The sequence below is a fragment of the Aquarana catesbeiana genome, linkage group LG04, assembly GCF_042186555.1.
Source record: "Aquarana catesbeiana isolate 2022-GZ linkage group LG04, ASM4218655v1, whole genome shotgun sequence".
Classification (NCBI taxonomy): Eukaryota; Metazoa; Chordata; class Amphibia; order Anura; family Ranidae; genus Aquarana; species Aquarana catesbeiana.
In genome coordinates this window covers 627,841,365-627,857,250 of record NC_133327.1, presented here as the reverse complement: position 1 = coordinate 627,857,250, position 15,886 = coordinate 627,841,365, and positions in this window count along the sequence as shown.

The window sequence follows — 15,886 nt, the reverse complement described above, 5'->3', positions numbered from 1 at the left end:
TAAAATGCAGTTGGCCTCCTTTTATCAGTGGAGGTCCAACAATTAAGGTGAGCAGATACCCATAAGGTGGGGTGATGTGCATGGTGTGAAAACTGGAGCTTCCTTGCCCTATCCGAAGATCAACTTAATTGCAATAGGAGATTGCACGAAGATTGAATGGTGTATTATGGGACTCACTTTATTTATGGACTTCTTTTACCACTGTTGCACTTTATAATGATTATAATTAATATCACTGACTATTGGATTGGTTATACTATTATTTATTTAATGATTTATATGATTCATTGTACAGATGTTTTGAGGTTTGATCTACTCACTGATCTAGCATATCTAAACAGATATAAACAGGGCTTTTTTTCTCAAACAATAGGTGCTGGAACTCAACCACGACCTCCCAAAACCCCTCCCCCACTCGCACCCTCCAAATCACATCAAATAGTGGGTGTGGTCAGTCAGATTTCATGAACAGTAGGAGGGTCTTAAAGGGGCATTAAATACCAAGATTGCATTACATACAGAGTGCAGAGTTTAGAGGGGTTACACACAGAGTGCAGAGCTGTCACTTGTAAACACAGAAACTGGACTTCTGTGCTTACAAGTGATTGTGGTGAGCAGGCCCCTCCAAGGGTCTGAGCCAGAGGTCGTGGAACTGAGTTCCACCAAGTTCCACCAAGTTCCCCCTGAAAAAAGCCCTGGATTGAAATATATATATATATATATATATATATATATATATATATATATATATATATATATATACCTATTTTGTTTAGATGTGTTTATAATTTATTGAACGGGGGTCTTTGCACTGACAGCGCTACACTGTATTTTGTCTGTTGTAGTGTAATGAGTGCACATTTTGTAGTGATAGCTGCTTTCTGATTATAGATATATATATCTATATATATCTATATAGATATATATAGATATATATATCTATATAGATATATATATCTATATATATATTTTTTTTTAAAGGGCGTGGGGTTTTGGGGTTTTATTAGAAACTTTACATATTATTGTTCCCCTCTAACCTCTTTTATACTATCACAGGCCTATTTATTTATTTATTTATTTATTTAGTAACTTTTTACCATCTTTAGAATTTCTTTATAACTTATTAATCTTCACTTTTTGAAAGGTTTTGCTACATGGTCTTTTTTTTAATTTTTAGTTACAAACTGTATCTTACTATGAAATTGTGCATTGGCTGCAAAGATTTGTCTGATATACAAGTGAACTTCTTTGAGTCTATGCCAGTTTCTTTTAAACCTTTATTTCACCGCAATAAAAACCTGTCTGAAGTTCAATTCCTTGAATCGTTTTAAGTATTCTATAAATCAGTGCATACAAGAATACCAGAGGTCAAAAATACATCAATATTGAAGGTACTTAAAGAAATCCCATATTGGAAAAAGCATGCTGTGATGTGTAGTTCCACTGAAGTAATGGTGACAGCACAAAACCCTGACCTAAGGTAATAAAACTAGCCACTTGTATAATTCCTTATTTAAAACAACAAACATAGCAAATGTGTTTATGTCTCAAACCTATTTCTACCTTGAGTTCAATACTCCTCCACTGAGGTCTTTCATCATTTAAGCACGTGATCAATCAGTGGAACAACTAGGTTTGACAGAACATGTCAACCAGCTTGGCGACTGGTGCTGCAGCTGTTTTGATGAATGAGAGTATGGACCAGATAAAGAACAGCTCAAGGAAAATGTATATCACTTATGTATTCTTTCAAAAGTCAAAAAAAATATTTTCCAATACAAAAAAAATATGTCTCTACATCTCTAATATAGCCAGTTGACTGCATGAAAAAAAAATTGTGGATACCTAGCCATCATAGCTACCAATATGGCCAAAAGGGTTCAGGTGTTTCCAATGAAGGGTACTTATTGGTTGAACATACAAACACATTTTAGACATTATGGCTTCTAACTCTGCAAGTGACAACAGTTTGGCAAAGGCCCTTTTTTCCCATAGCATTACTGTGCCCCTATGCATATCCAGTTTCATAAACACATGGTTCGATAAATTTGGTGTGGAAGAACTCGAGAAGGCCAACACAGATCCCTGAACTCAACTCAACCCTACTGAACACTTTTGAGATGAATTGCAAGGCTGATGGTAAGCCAGGTCTTCTCGTGCAAAATCAGTACCTGACCTCACAAAAACTGTATACTGTTATAGCTACAAAAGGAAGGCAACTTCAAATTAATCCAGAGAAAAAAAGATTTCTGTGATTTGAGTGCAAGTATTCAATCAGAGGGTAAGGTTTATAGTCATAAAAAAAAAAAATCCAATACAACAAACCACAGCTATTTTGCAACCATTAATAGGGTCCGAAGTTTTCTGCCAATTATTTGGAAACAAACCACAAGGCAGAGAGTGCACCAATAATACAGTACTATCTGTAATAGAGATAAAAGCTAGGATAAAATACACTCACAAAGCAAGAATGTCATAACCACTTATTTGTGGTTCACGATAGCCCATGTCCAGTACAGGAAGGCTGGATCTGAAAGATGTCCAGAATGCTGGGATCTGCCCTATAAGACCTAAAAAGGATGGGAGAGGGAGGCGTACCTAAGTGTAGTATTAGTAACACAGTTTATTGCACAAGATACCTTTCACTTACAAGATGTAAGAAGAACATATGCATTGTGTTGAAGGGATCATCATCCTCAAGGGCTGCCACTGTCCAGTGTGTCTTTCGGGGTCCAGATTGCTGTGGAGGGAAGATCCTCTCCACGATCCAGGTCCTGCCCATCCGGTGATGTCACTTCCTCCTGTGCGGTCCACGCTGAGTAGCTCTAACTTCCTGGTCACTTCCTGCGTCCCAGGTCTGCTCTCCACAGCCATCTGGACAGTGGCAGCCCTTGAGGATGATGATCCCTTTGATACAATGCGTGTGTTGTTCTTACATCTTGTAAGTGAAATGTATCTTGTGCAATAAACTGTGTTACTAATACTACACTTAGGTGCGCCTCCCCCTCTCTTCCTTTCTGTCGTTTCTTACAGAGTCTTGCAAACACTCTGGGAAAGGCTGCCACCTAAAATTACTTTTATTTATCATGTATGACATTTCTCCTGGATTATGGAATTTACCAACCTATTATAAGGACTATATACACATATTTTTCCTGTTACTGTGGTGCAATTGTCCATATGTTGTGCGCCGGGTGAGCTTTTACTTTTATTAAGCATAAAACCTACTATCACAATTTGCAAAATGTGGCATCCAGGGCCAGGAGGTGAAAATTCCTTTCACTTTCAGCTCAATTCTATGGTGTCTTTCTCAGACCTACTTTGTAAGTAGGAAAATGTCCATAGTGTCTTTTGAGCTATACAGTAGGGGCAAGTTGCGAATCAGTTTATTATTCTGCATGTTTACAATGATGTTTTGCATGATGTTTTGCATTACTGAAATTAATTGTAACAAGCGCTACAATAAACATTAAAAATGTTAACACATCAAACCATAAAAACTCATATTTATAATCCTGAAAGCTCAGAAATTTATAGAGAATTAACTAAATATCTAAAAAAAAAAAACTATAAAAGTATTAGTTTAAAACATGGGGTGTCTAAAAAAAATATAATGTATATAAAACAGCCAATCCCAGCATCCCGGACTTCTTTTTAGCTCCAATCCTGTGCCACTGACTAAGCTAAGAGTGGCTTCTTGGACTGACCCACAGATTATGGTAATTATGATATGCTTCTTTTGTGAATGTATCTTATTCTTACTTTGATGTCCATTCAATTTATTTGTGCACTCTCTGCCTTGTGAATGCCCCTGGTTTTAGGTCAGGTGGCCACAAACATTTGGCCATGGACCCAGACTGTCATCATTCCTGAGACTGCTGTACAGTGTACATGTGCAGAATATTATAACAACACTAAATGTAAAGCAGAAGACAATAGGGTGCTCGGTTCTATGCAGGCCATAGCAAGATAATATCATTAAGCTGCTTCTTCTGATTTATTAAAGATTGCTGTATGTAAGCTGAATTGTTAGTGAGCATAACTAACAAATGAGCCTACAGCCTAATTGTGAGGGGACAAACATGATGTTGGATATTAGAGAGCTGTATATATATACACATATTAGCTTACTCACAACTGAAAGTGGATTAAAGGAAGCCTAAGGCCTCTTTCATACGGGCTTTTCATCAGGACCGCATGTCAGTTTTTCAGGTGGACCTGATCGGAGCCTCCATTCAATCCTATGGAGCGGTGGATATCAGCGGTCAGATGTCCACTGACACCCGTTGCTATCTGATCCGATCCTGTCTGTGAAATCCAGATGGGTGGTGACCCTATTTTTCATCTGTATGGCAGATCAGATCAGATGGGATCGGATGAAAATGGACAGGTGGTTCGTTTTCATCCGATCTCCACACAGAGGTGAGTAGGGCTCTGACAGGTCCATCTCAGCACAGTCAGCGCAGAGGGACCTGTCCTCCGCCCTCCTCAGCGGGGATCAGCAGATCGATCTGCTGAGCAAAGCGGAGTCCGCCAGGCGATCCATTGAGCAAAGCGGAGTCCACCAGCAGTGTGAAACAGGCCTAAGAAAAAAATGGGGGCTACAATTGCTGACCTCTTTTTAAAAATGCTAGTTGCCTCATGTGTCTCTGACTTTACTACAGTTAAGCGCTATGTGGCTTTTCCTAATGCTAAATGATGTTTAGACACTTCTGCCTAGATATCATTATCATCCTTCAATAGAACCAATGTAAACCCTTCTCTTTCCATTTAGCAGCTATGCTCTGAGACCAGCAGCTGGAGAAAGATTGGTGCACCAGACAGGCAATTATCACAGAGGTCATTTTAACAGGTTTTAAGGCATTGGAGAATGTTGGTTAGGCTAATATGGCGGGGAGCCCAAAACCCCTGATTGAAAACCAATAGGTAAAGGTAATATTAAAAAAAAGTTACTAAGAATTTAAAAAAACTTACCTTACACCCCAGCTTCTGGTACTCTTGCCTATGTAAGGGGAACATCACTGGCCTTTCTTTGAAAAGTCTTGGTTTCTGAAGAAACTTCCGCTAGCAATTTCTCATCAATGGAGCGATGTTCCATGATTGCAGGAGAGATGAGTGTTTACTTACATCTTTATTGGAACAGCTTTTATTGGAATGTTCAATTTGGCCAACAGAATTGCTTTAGAATTATCACTTGTTTTTTAAATGTAAATTTTTCTTGCCATCACTACATTTCAGATTTTCATGTAGCCCTCCTGTTAAGCGATCTACTATCTTCCCCCAGAATTATAGTTTGTCCCAACATTGTTTGTTCTATTAACTGGTAACACGACTGACGATTATTAATCATTTTGAAACATGTCCTAAACTGTGCCGGACAAAGCAACATCAGGGTTATCTTAGTCTAACTTTCATTTTAAGACTAATTGACTAATTTGTTTCTCTTAAAAAAAGATTAATTCCAGATGTGCTCTTCCTCTAAGTGACTGTAAAGTAACAATGGAACAAAAGCACTAGCGATAAATCAACTGCCTCAACAGAAATCCACCATGTTCATGGCGGCTCAGTAAGCCTGGAAACTCACCCAATATATTGTTTTTTCTTTTTTGAATACAATCATTTCCATTACAGCATTATAAAAGTAATATTTAAAATGTGTTTTAAATATCAAATCCTGCTTGGGTTATTGTTGAAAACATGAACAGGACGCTTAGGCATAAAACCAAAGTCTCACATTCATTTCCAAGGAAAAATAACATAATAAATAATGACTTTTTTCAAAAAAAAATTGTCATTCTTTGTTAAATTTAATGCTAAGGTTGAATATTAAAAATGTATGATCTTAATATAACCCATAGTAAATTCAACAAACGCAATAGTATTTTTTATTTCTTATTTATGACCGTTTTACTGTATGTGCAATTATATAATCAACTTCGGGGGGGGCAAACCTCAAGACGATTTGCGTATCATCAAACGATGATCTATTATAGTTTATGACCAATAAGTGCCTCCATCCTTGTGATTTACAATATATGAAAGCGGTTCATTCATATTTGATTGTAATAAATGAATGTTACTAATTATATATTCATTAAATTAATTATAATTAATAGATTTGTATAGGTGAAAATGTGATAAGGCCTTGAGTTATTTTTTTGCCTTTATATAACTAGCCTCACTTAGCGTAAATAATATTTAGCCAAATGTAAACTTTTTTGTGTTATAGGCATAGTATTTTTTTCAGTGGCAGGTAACACTCAAACTCCAAAGGCATTGGGAGTCTAAGCTCCCAATGCCTTAGTATGAAGGGGTGACAATGCTGCTATGGCAAATGCTGCCTATAGATAGCGTTGCCACCACAAACCATGAAGGTGATGGACCTGGCACGATCAACAGGTATATTAGCAATATAAAATGGTTTGGAAAAACAAGTGTTACATATCAGTTCATTTTATATGAGTAGCCATTGTAAATTATGCTTATTTGGGTTTACAGTTTCAGAACAAGAATATATGGTAAACTTTAGCATGCAATGAAAGGTATGCACTCTGAGCAGTATTAAGACACCATATTACTGTAAGCATACTCTAATAATGACATTCTTTTGTATAAGCTCCACCCCTTTTATCATTCAGTTATAGACATGTGAATGACGAAAAAGTTAGTTTAGTTTAGATTTGTTAATCTAGTTATTTCATTTAGTTAATTTTGATTGATTTGTTCAATTCATATTTGGGATTCGTATTCGGAATTCGTATTCGGAATTTGTTTTGAGTATTTTATCTAATTTTCTTTGAATGTACGTTTTTTTTTTTTTTTTCATTTCGAAACGTTCGAATCGATAAATTACAAATTGGATCATTCAAAAGTTTCAGATTTTTTTTTATTCGAATGCGGCAGCCGAAATGTTTACATTCAAAAGTGCTTTTTGATTACAATGACTCTTTAAATCACCTTTGGCTTAACTAAAACAGCATTATTTCGAAATGGTACTCTAATAACACACACAGTCTTTGATTTCAGAAATATGTTTACAGTTCGAATTTGAATGGAATTCGATGTAAAATTCAATTTGAATGTCAATTAGAATTTTGGAAATTCAGCCAAATTTTGTTTAGTTATTCGGAGCATTCGGTAAACTTTGTTTATACTGTAATTCAGGTAGTTACAGTCAGGTCCATAAATATTGGGACATTGTCACAATTCTAATCTTTTTGGCTCTATACACCACCACAATGGATTTGAAATGAAACAAACAAGATGTGCTTTAACTGCAGACTTTCAGCTTTAATTTGAGGGTATTTACATCCAAATCAAGTGAATGGTGTAGGAATTACAACAGTTTGTATATGTGCCTCCCACTTTTTAAGGGACCAAAAGAAATGGGACAATTGGCTGCTCAGCTGTTGCATGGCCAGGTGTGTGTTATTCCCTCATTATCCCATTTACAAGGAGCAGATAAAAGGTCCAGAGTTAATTTCAAGTGTGCTATTTGCATTTGGAATCTGTTGCTGTCAACTCTCAATATGAGATCCAAAGAGCTGTCACTATCAATGCTTGTTTCATTTCAAATCTATTGTGGTTTTGTATAGAGCCAAAAAGATTAGAATTGTGTCGATGTCCCAATATTTATAGACCTGACTGTATATATATCTGAATCTCTGAATAATGAAAAATTTGTCCGAATATTTTTTCCGAACGAAATGTCTATAAATTTATCTTGATTGTCTTATACGCCTAGCTACTTTTTACCCTTGCAAGCCAACAAACAAGAGAATGGAAAGATGGTTCTACGTTTCCTAAAGTACAGTGAATCTGTGGCAGCATTAGTGCAGAGGTTTGGGGCTCCAGCAGATCCAGCAGATCAATACACCTCTGTCTTCAGTACTCCAATCAACAATGCTTATGCCTTGAGCTTCGTTGTTGATTGGACAACTATGCACGCGGCACGTCGGACCATTAGAGATATGGACTGCAGCATCCCGGCTCTTAAAGATGAAGTAAACACTGCCTCTTTTTTTTTTTGGTCACCTGCAAAGTAAAGACATAATGTGCTAGTATGCATCGCATACTAGCACATTATTTGAAACTTACCTGCAAACGAAGCCCTCGTCATCCCAGCTAAAGGCCTCATCCATCTTCGCCCGTCTTTCTTCCGGGTCCACGGACTCTGGCTGTGTGACTGGCCGAAACCGCGTGACGTCACTCCCGTGCATGTGCGCAGGAGCTTCCGGTCACGGCACAGGGCTCTGAGGAAATGGTTCCTTCAGAGCGCATATCATCAGCACAGTATACAGTAAATATCTCGTAAAAGGTGCAAGTTTAGGCAACATTTTCAGTGACTATAGGTAAGCCTTATTGTAGGCTTACCTATAGGTACAAACATTAGAGAAAAGTTTACTTCCTCTTTAAGTGTGCTGCTGGTACAAAGCAACTTAGTACATTTGAACACCAAGATATAGTAAAAAAAAATGTCATATTGATACTCAATTGGGCTTTAAGTGTTTGGGTTTAGATACACTTTACATGCTTTCATCATTAGTGATCGTTCGAAAAATCATTTAACTATTCCAGAGCCTGTAACTGTTTCAGAGGTACACCTATACTTTTAAATAGAGAAGCTGTTCAATGCCAATGACACTTCAGGAAAGAAAGGGCGATTCAGCATTTCAACCAACCTTAAATTTACTTCCCTCGAACCACAAAAAAAGACCACGGCAGACAGTATTCAGAATATTTACAGCCTCGAGTCCTAAATATATCAAGGCTGTGATTAATACGTGCAACCACATCTTTTTTATTGGGCAATTACTAAATTCGAAATCACTTGTACGGAGTGCTTACTGTGCCAAAGACGGTTAACGTGCAATCTACGTGCTCTACCAAAGAAGAGGGTTTCGCTACAATTGACCCCTTTCATAAGTGATGACAAGAACTTTTTTTTCTCATTTGACCACATGAATGCATCTTCTCTCTTAGACAGGGCTTTTTAAGTTGGAAATAAACGGTTTAGTTTACTAGCGAAACCAGACAAAAATTTAAATGCCCAGAATGTTCCTGTAAATACTCGTAAGACATGACCATAATTGCTGCAGAATGTACGAAAACAGAGAACTTATTTGTGATCTTGTCTAGTGAAAACTACTCCTACAGTGCAGTTACTTTTGTTAAAGTTAAAGGTGAACTCCAGGTTAACAGCAAAATACAGATAAAATACATATATGAGATCTGTTTTACCTGCAAGATGATGTGTATTTCTATCCATCCAATCCTGGAATTTATACAGCTGTACCACTTACCACACCCATGTCTGGCAGGGCATGAGATCACATTTTTTCTCTGCTGCAGTTAAAGTGTTACCAAACCCAGGACCCTGCATTCGTTATATGTCTCCCACGGTACACAGAACATAGAAATGCAATAATTTTAGTAAATATAAACTGCTAAATACCTTTTCTCATCAGCAGTATATAGCAGTCTTGTGACTTTTATCAGTGTCTGGTTAAAGCTTGTTGGTAGAGTTTTCATTCTGCTCTGATTGTCCTATGAGGCTGCAGGACCCCTGACCCTCTGTTTGGACAGTGCTGATGGGCCCTGTGCCAATCACATGCACCCCCCCCCCCCCCCAAAAAAAAACCTCTCTAGCAATACACACAAAACTGAGCTTGTGCAGAGTGCCTCCAAGGCTCTGTTCCATCAGGAAATGGATTGGGGACTGTGGAAGAAGGGGAGGATCAGACAAGACAGGATCAAACAGCCTTTTTACACAATGCAGAAGATTAACCCCTTAGGTTCCACAGTGAGCATAACAAGTATGCTTTACTGCATATACATTTACATACATTTACTGCAGAAGGGCAGCCGCTCTGCACCAGATCACGTACCTAGTACGTGATCTGACACTTGCAGGGTTTGGGGAACGCACGCACGTCACCAGCGACCTGCTCCCGCTGTGAGACAGTGCAAATTTTTTAGCATTGATTACTGTATTAGTGTCACTGGTCCCAAAAGTGTCAAAAGTGTCAGTTAAGTGTCCAATTTGTCTGCCGCAATATCGTAATCCCGCTATAATTCGCTGAAAGTAGGGTTCAGTGCATGATTCAGGAATGCAGGATTTAGCAGTGCGCTATGTATATAGTGCAGAGTTTAGGAGTGCAATATGCTCAGAATTCAGGGTTCAGGAGTGCGTTACCCTCAGAATGCAGAGTTCAGGAGTGTGGTATGCTCAGAATTCCAGGTTCAGGAGTGTGGTATGCTCAGAATGCAGGGTTCAGGACTGTGGTATGCTGAGAATGCAGGGTTTTGGACTGCATTGTGCTCAGAATGCAGGGTTCAGAATTGCATTATACTCAGATTACATGGTTCAGGAGTGCTATAAGCTCAGAATGCAGGATTCAGAAATGCGTTATGCAGAGAGTGCACCTCTGAACCCCCATCCAAGGCTCACCTCTGCACCATTCTTCCACAGATTATCTCTGCAAACCTCCCCTCCCCCCCAAGCCTATTCTCCTCAACAGGTAAGCTCTGTAGATATCTTCTTCAGCTCTGATCTCTGCAAAAGCACAGCCCTTGATCCTCCCCGCCCCTCCTCCACCCTCCCTATCTGCTCACCTTTCCTCAGTGGCCAGCACCTGTTGAATGGCAGCAAGATCAACCAGCAGGGGGCATTGGTATCCAGGGACAGGATACCCTCCTCTGCAGCCCGTATTACACTGAGCCAGCAGTTGTCCCGGCCATGTCCCCACACTGAAAGCCAGGCAGGAAGCATTCTGCTTACAGCTGCCGAGAGATAAGCTCTGTCAGTTGTAACACAGTAGCCGGGCTAAATAGTGGTGCACACAGGGCTACTGCCAGAGGTGGAGGAACCCTGTTCTGCCACATTGCGGCTGAAAAAGGCTCTGTGATGAACTAAAGTAAGAATTAAAAAAATAGTTTATCTTTTCAGTTAGGTAAAAGCAAACTATTGCATATTATCAAGACCATTCACAGAGCGCTGCAAGAGCTCGGCCCATGCACAGTGGGGAACCAGCTGTGGTTCTTCAGGAAGCCACAGCTGGCTCCCATATTCAAGATGGTTGTGCCAGGGACCTGCAGCAGTAAGAAGAACCAACTACAGGAAGACATCTCTGGTCTGGAATCAAGGCACTCTTAGGTACCTGATTTTTAAAAGTTAGCAGCTACAGTACTTGTAAAAAAAAAAAAAAATGAAGTTTCTCTTTAAGGTCATCTTGATTAGGTTTTGACAAAGGGAGCCGGTGGGGGTGCATGTGTCAAGTACACAAAAGACTATTTGATTATTACAGTATAGAGCTAGCCCATCACTTTTATGATTTTATGGGTGCCACTGTTGGCCATGCACCCATTACAAAAACGGGTCCTAAAGTAAGTGTGCGGGATGGTAATTTGCTATATTTATCTTCCTTCATATGACATAGCCTTATCCTGTATACAACCTCATTGCACATCCAACACAAATTCATCATGTGTCCAACTCAACACTATTCTATGTCCAAAGCAGGGCTTTTTTCCAGCGGGAGTGGTAGGGTGTGTTGGAGGGTCTATTGTTACTGGATGCTGGGGGAATTTATTGTCACTGGTGGGGATCTATTTTTGTATGAGGGTCTACAGTTGCTGGTGGAGGGTCAATTGTTGCTGGGAGGGATCTACTGTTGAAGGAGAGGTTTATTGTTGCTGGCTGCTGGAGGGTCTGTTGATGCTGGGAAATTTGTTGTTGCTGGGGGTCTATTGTTGCTGAGGTGGTATTTTGTTGCGGGGGGGGCATTGTTGCTTGGGGGATCTATTGTTGCTGAGAGGGTCTTTTTTTCTGCTGGGTCTACTGTTTCTGGGGTAAGGGTCTATTGTTGCTCACTGCAGGGAATCTATTTTACTGTCTTTCTTGTTATCATTAACAAATTCCGTGCAAATCACTTAGTAGCACAAAATTATACTTGTTTCTGTATTCTCTAAAAGGGGCGATACTGGGGGGTAGGAAGGAGGTGGAACCAAGGGACATTGCTCAGAAGGGCGGAGTTCCTGCACCTATTCTCTGAGAAAAAAGCCCTGTTCCAAAGAAACCTCATAACACATTCAACACAAGTTCATCGCACACCCAACACTGCCTTGTGCGTCCAATGTAACATCACCCTACTTTTGATACAATCACTGTGCATTATTTTCCTGTGTGCAACACACCAACACAAACCTATTGTGTGTCCACAACCTTATCATAAGCCCACTCTTGTCTTGTGTCATGAATCCTGTGCACCGTCTTTATGGGTCAGATGCAATCTCATTATGTTTTCAACTCAACATCCATGCACATCCAGGGCAACCTCGTGTTGTTTCCAGTACAACATCATGCATCAAGTGTGACCTTATGCTGTAGTCTCCACAACCACATCTTGAGCCCAGTACAATTACACTGCGAAATCGATGAACTCTCATTGCATGTATAGTGGAGAGTCCATTTACACTCCATGCTCATATAGAGGTGCAGGCCACTTTTACTCCATTCTTCACAATTCCATGGATTACCGAAAATGTACAGGGAAGATACATTTCTCTGCTTTCCTCCCTTAGCAGCTCAGAGAAGTCACATCTGTTGAGGCAGACATAGCTGGGTAAGTGATCTAGTAGATGAGTAGACCTCGACTGTCAGAACTGGCATGCAGGAAGCCAAACCAGAGCCTGATAGCCAGCAGCTTCTCCGGAAGATCCAGCTACTGTGGGGAGTCCTTCCTGATTGCTACCAGAGTGCTCTAGTTCCAGTGGGGTGGCCCTTTGCCTTTGGGTCTTGGATCCCTCCAGCTATTTACCTGTGTTATCAGAGCTGCCCTGGACTTCCCTGGGTCTATGAGGATAATCGCAAATATATGTTTGTGTTTTGAACTGTGTAACTAAAGTAGTGATTTTCAGCTTGACTCTCTGTTGCAATAGAGTCTTATAAAGACTATTGCCATGTAACAATATTGACATTATTGTGAAGAGTCCATGTTTACGCAGCTTTCAAGCGGGGTTCCACTCAAATTTTTAACTTAATCTTACCCCCTTCAGTTAATTGCATAGATGTTCAAATGCAGCCCGAAATTTTTTTTTATCACTGTAATTACCTTTATATTGCACTTTATTGTGTCTCTCCTCCCATGGGAGTAGGCGTGTTTATTGCCTTTCGCCGGCGCCGCACTGTCTCCTGGGAGCTTAGTGTCAGGCTTCCCAAGATTCAGTGCGGGAACAATGATCATGCGTGTGAACAAGCTGTGAATGAACAGCATTCACCGCATCCAGGAAATCAATGCTTGTGGGCTTCACATGCTCACAAGCAAGATGGAAACAGCCAGCATCACATTTTTAAAGTTATTCTTCAGTACGAAAACAGACAGAGGCGGAAATATTACACCCAAACTGTGAGTATTATTTTGGGATTAGCAAAGTGTCACAATGACCTAAAAAAAAAAAAAAAAAGATTGGTCGCCGGACTCCCACTTTCATATTCTTTATTTGGATTATTCTGCAGGGTATGCATGCTTTTTGCCATTCTGAACCTGTACTGCATTGGTTTAACTTTGCACCTGTTTAATAATCAGTTACCCTCTGTCTTATCATTTGATTATTTACCCATCCTATATACATGTCCAGAGCAAGTCAATCCTAAATCCAATGGAATTTTATCCTACACCTAACTTAACCTCATTATACATTCAACATAATACAATCATCCATTTGAGACAACTCTGACAATAACCATACTAATACTATTACCGTGTCCAACATGGCTCATCAGGCTTATCAATGATTGATTTGATGTGCTTTATCCACAGGAAGGCACTGGTGCTTTGCACTAGACCAAAGCTAAAACAGACAATCCTCTTTCTTTTGTCCAAGTTTTTATTAGTGTTTCCATGAAAATGACTAAATGTACTGCTAGCAAGGGACTTGATGAAATTTACTGAATTTAATTGTTGAATTTAAGTGGTACTAAACCCAGGACCCTGCATTCACTATATCTGGTCTCCCACAGTACATGAAAATACAATTATTTTAGCAAATATAAACTGCTAAATAGATTTTCTCATCAGCAGTATATAGCAGTCTTGTGAATGCTATCAGTGTCTGGTTAAAGCTTGTAGGAGGAGTCGTCATTCTCCCATGATTGTCCTATGAGGCTACAGAACCCCTGACCCTCTGGACAGTGCCTCTTAGATTATTCAGGGCTTGTGATATACCTCATGATGGGATGAGTTTGAACCCCTAGGGAAGTGTGACTCACGTGGTGTGGATCTTGGTATATGGTGCAGGCTTATCAACATCGACTAAGACTAAGACACTACCTTCTATCAGAACTTTAATCACAAAGTGTCAGCCATCTGTTTCTCATATGATTAAAATATGAATGCCGGTCATGTTTTAAATTGACAGGAGCTCGGCCACAGTATTGGATGCTACACAAGATTGTCTTCTTGGACTTGATTCTTTACTTTATGTATTTCTTTTTTGGACTTATAAAAATATATAAAAAAGTAGCCGCTGTATAAGTGTTGATAATTTTCAGTATTTATAATAATGTTGTGTATTTTAATCATATGATAGATTGTCATATATGATTTGTTTACTTCAAGTTACATCCTAGCGCTGAGTAGTGTTGTTAGGCCTGAGAATACACTAAAGAATATTATAGACCCATTGGGTTCTACTTCTATTGTAATATATTTATACACATTTACTAATACATAAGTGCAGCACTAAAATGATCTAATTTAGACAATAAAAAGTCTTTCATAAAATAAGTTAAATAAAAGTCCTACTCAGACAGATATACATTTGATTGCTAGTAACAGGAGTGCAAACATGTGAGGTGCTCCAGGAAAAGGATGAGACCACCACCGTCACTCGATCACACTGCCTCTTACCTTCCAACTTGGACCTCCAAAAAGGAAGGTTGGATGCACGTTATAATACATCTCCTGGGAAGATTCACCACCCCTCACTTGGAGCACGCTTCCACTTCTCCAGAAATTTGCCAATGTTACAAGAGAAAATAAAAGGATACCTTGCATGGTGTAGTAATTCCAACTAAATTTATTGTTAAAAAAGTATTGCACTCACTTCAGTAGCATTTAAAACCACATATCTGTATAAACATTGGCATTTCCAACCAACTTCACCAACCAACAAGACAACAAGATGCTTCATGCTAATCATGATTTATTTCCGGCTCTCCATTTCGTATGGCTCAGGCCCACGTATTGAGTAACGTTGGGATGTGGTCCTTTTTGGCCCCACCCACGTAGCCTTAGGTTAATCTGTTGATACACGTGAGATGTTCAGACGCCGAGGATTAGGCCGCTGTTCACACGTCACGTGTTTGAGCATGATGTTCATGCTGTGTGCTTGGCGGGAGCCGCACCGATTGGATAGTGAAACAGAGGCTTGGTTTGCTTGGACGTAGTCACAATACATCCCTATTGGTCTATTATTATGTCACATGACTAGGATCGGAATGCACGCCCACGAACGCGGAAGTTAGATCCCTCATGGTCTAAACAGGTGTTTAATGTTTTTATTATTCATATTTGTATATATAAGCGCAGTGGTGGCAGGCTAGCATATACCCCAGTAGAAATATTTGCAGACAAAACGCGTAGGGTTGTTATTCTTGCTGAGCCATGATTTTACTGCTCATTTTTACCTGTTGAATTGAACCCGTTTTATTATAACACCCTTTTTTGTTTGGGTGTTGGAAATTTATTTTCAAAATACATTTTTTATCTATATTTGGATTTACACTATGTGGAGGTATTCTCTTTTTTCTATACTTTGAAAATTACCACCACTACTGAGAGGAGGGGAGATGAGGATCGGTGCTTGTAACAACTTCGATCGTTTG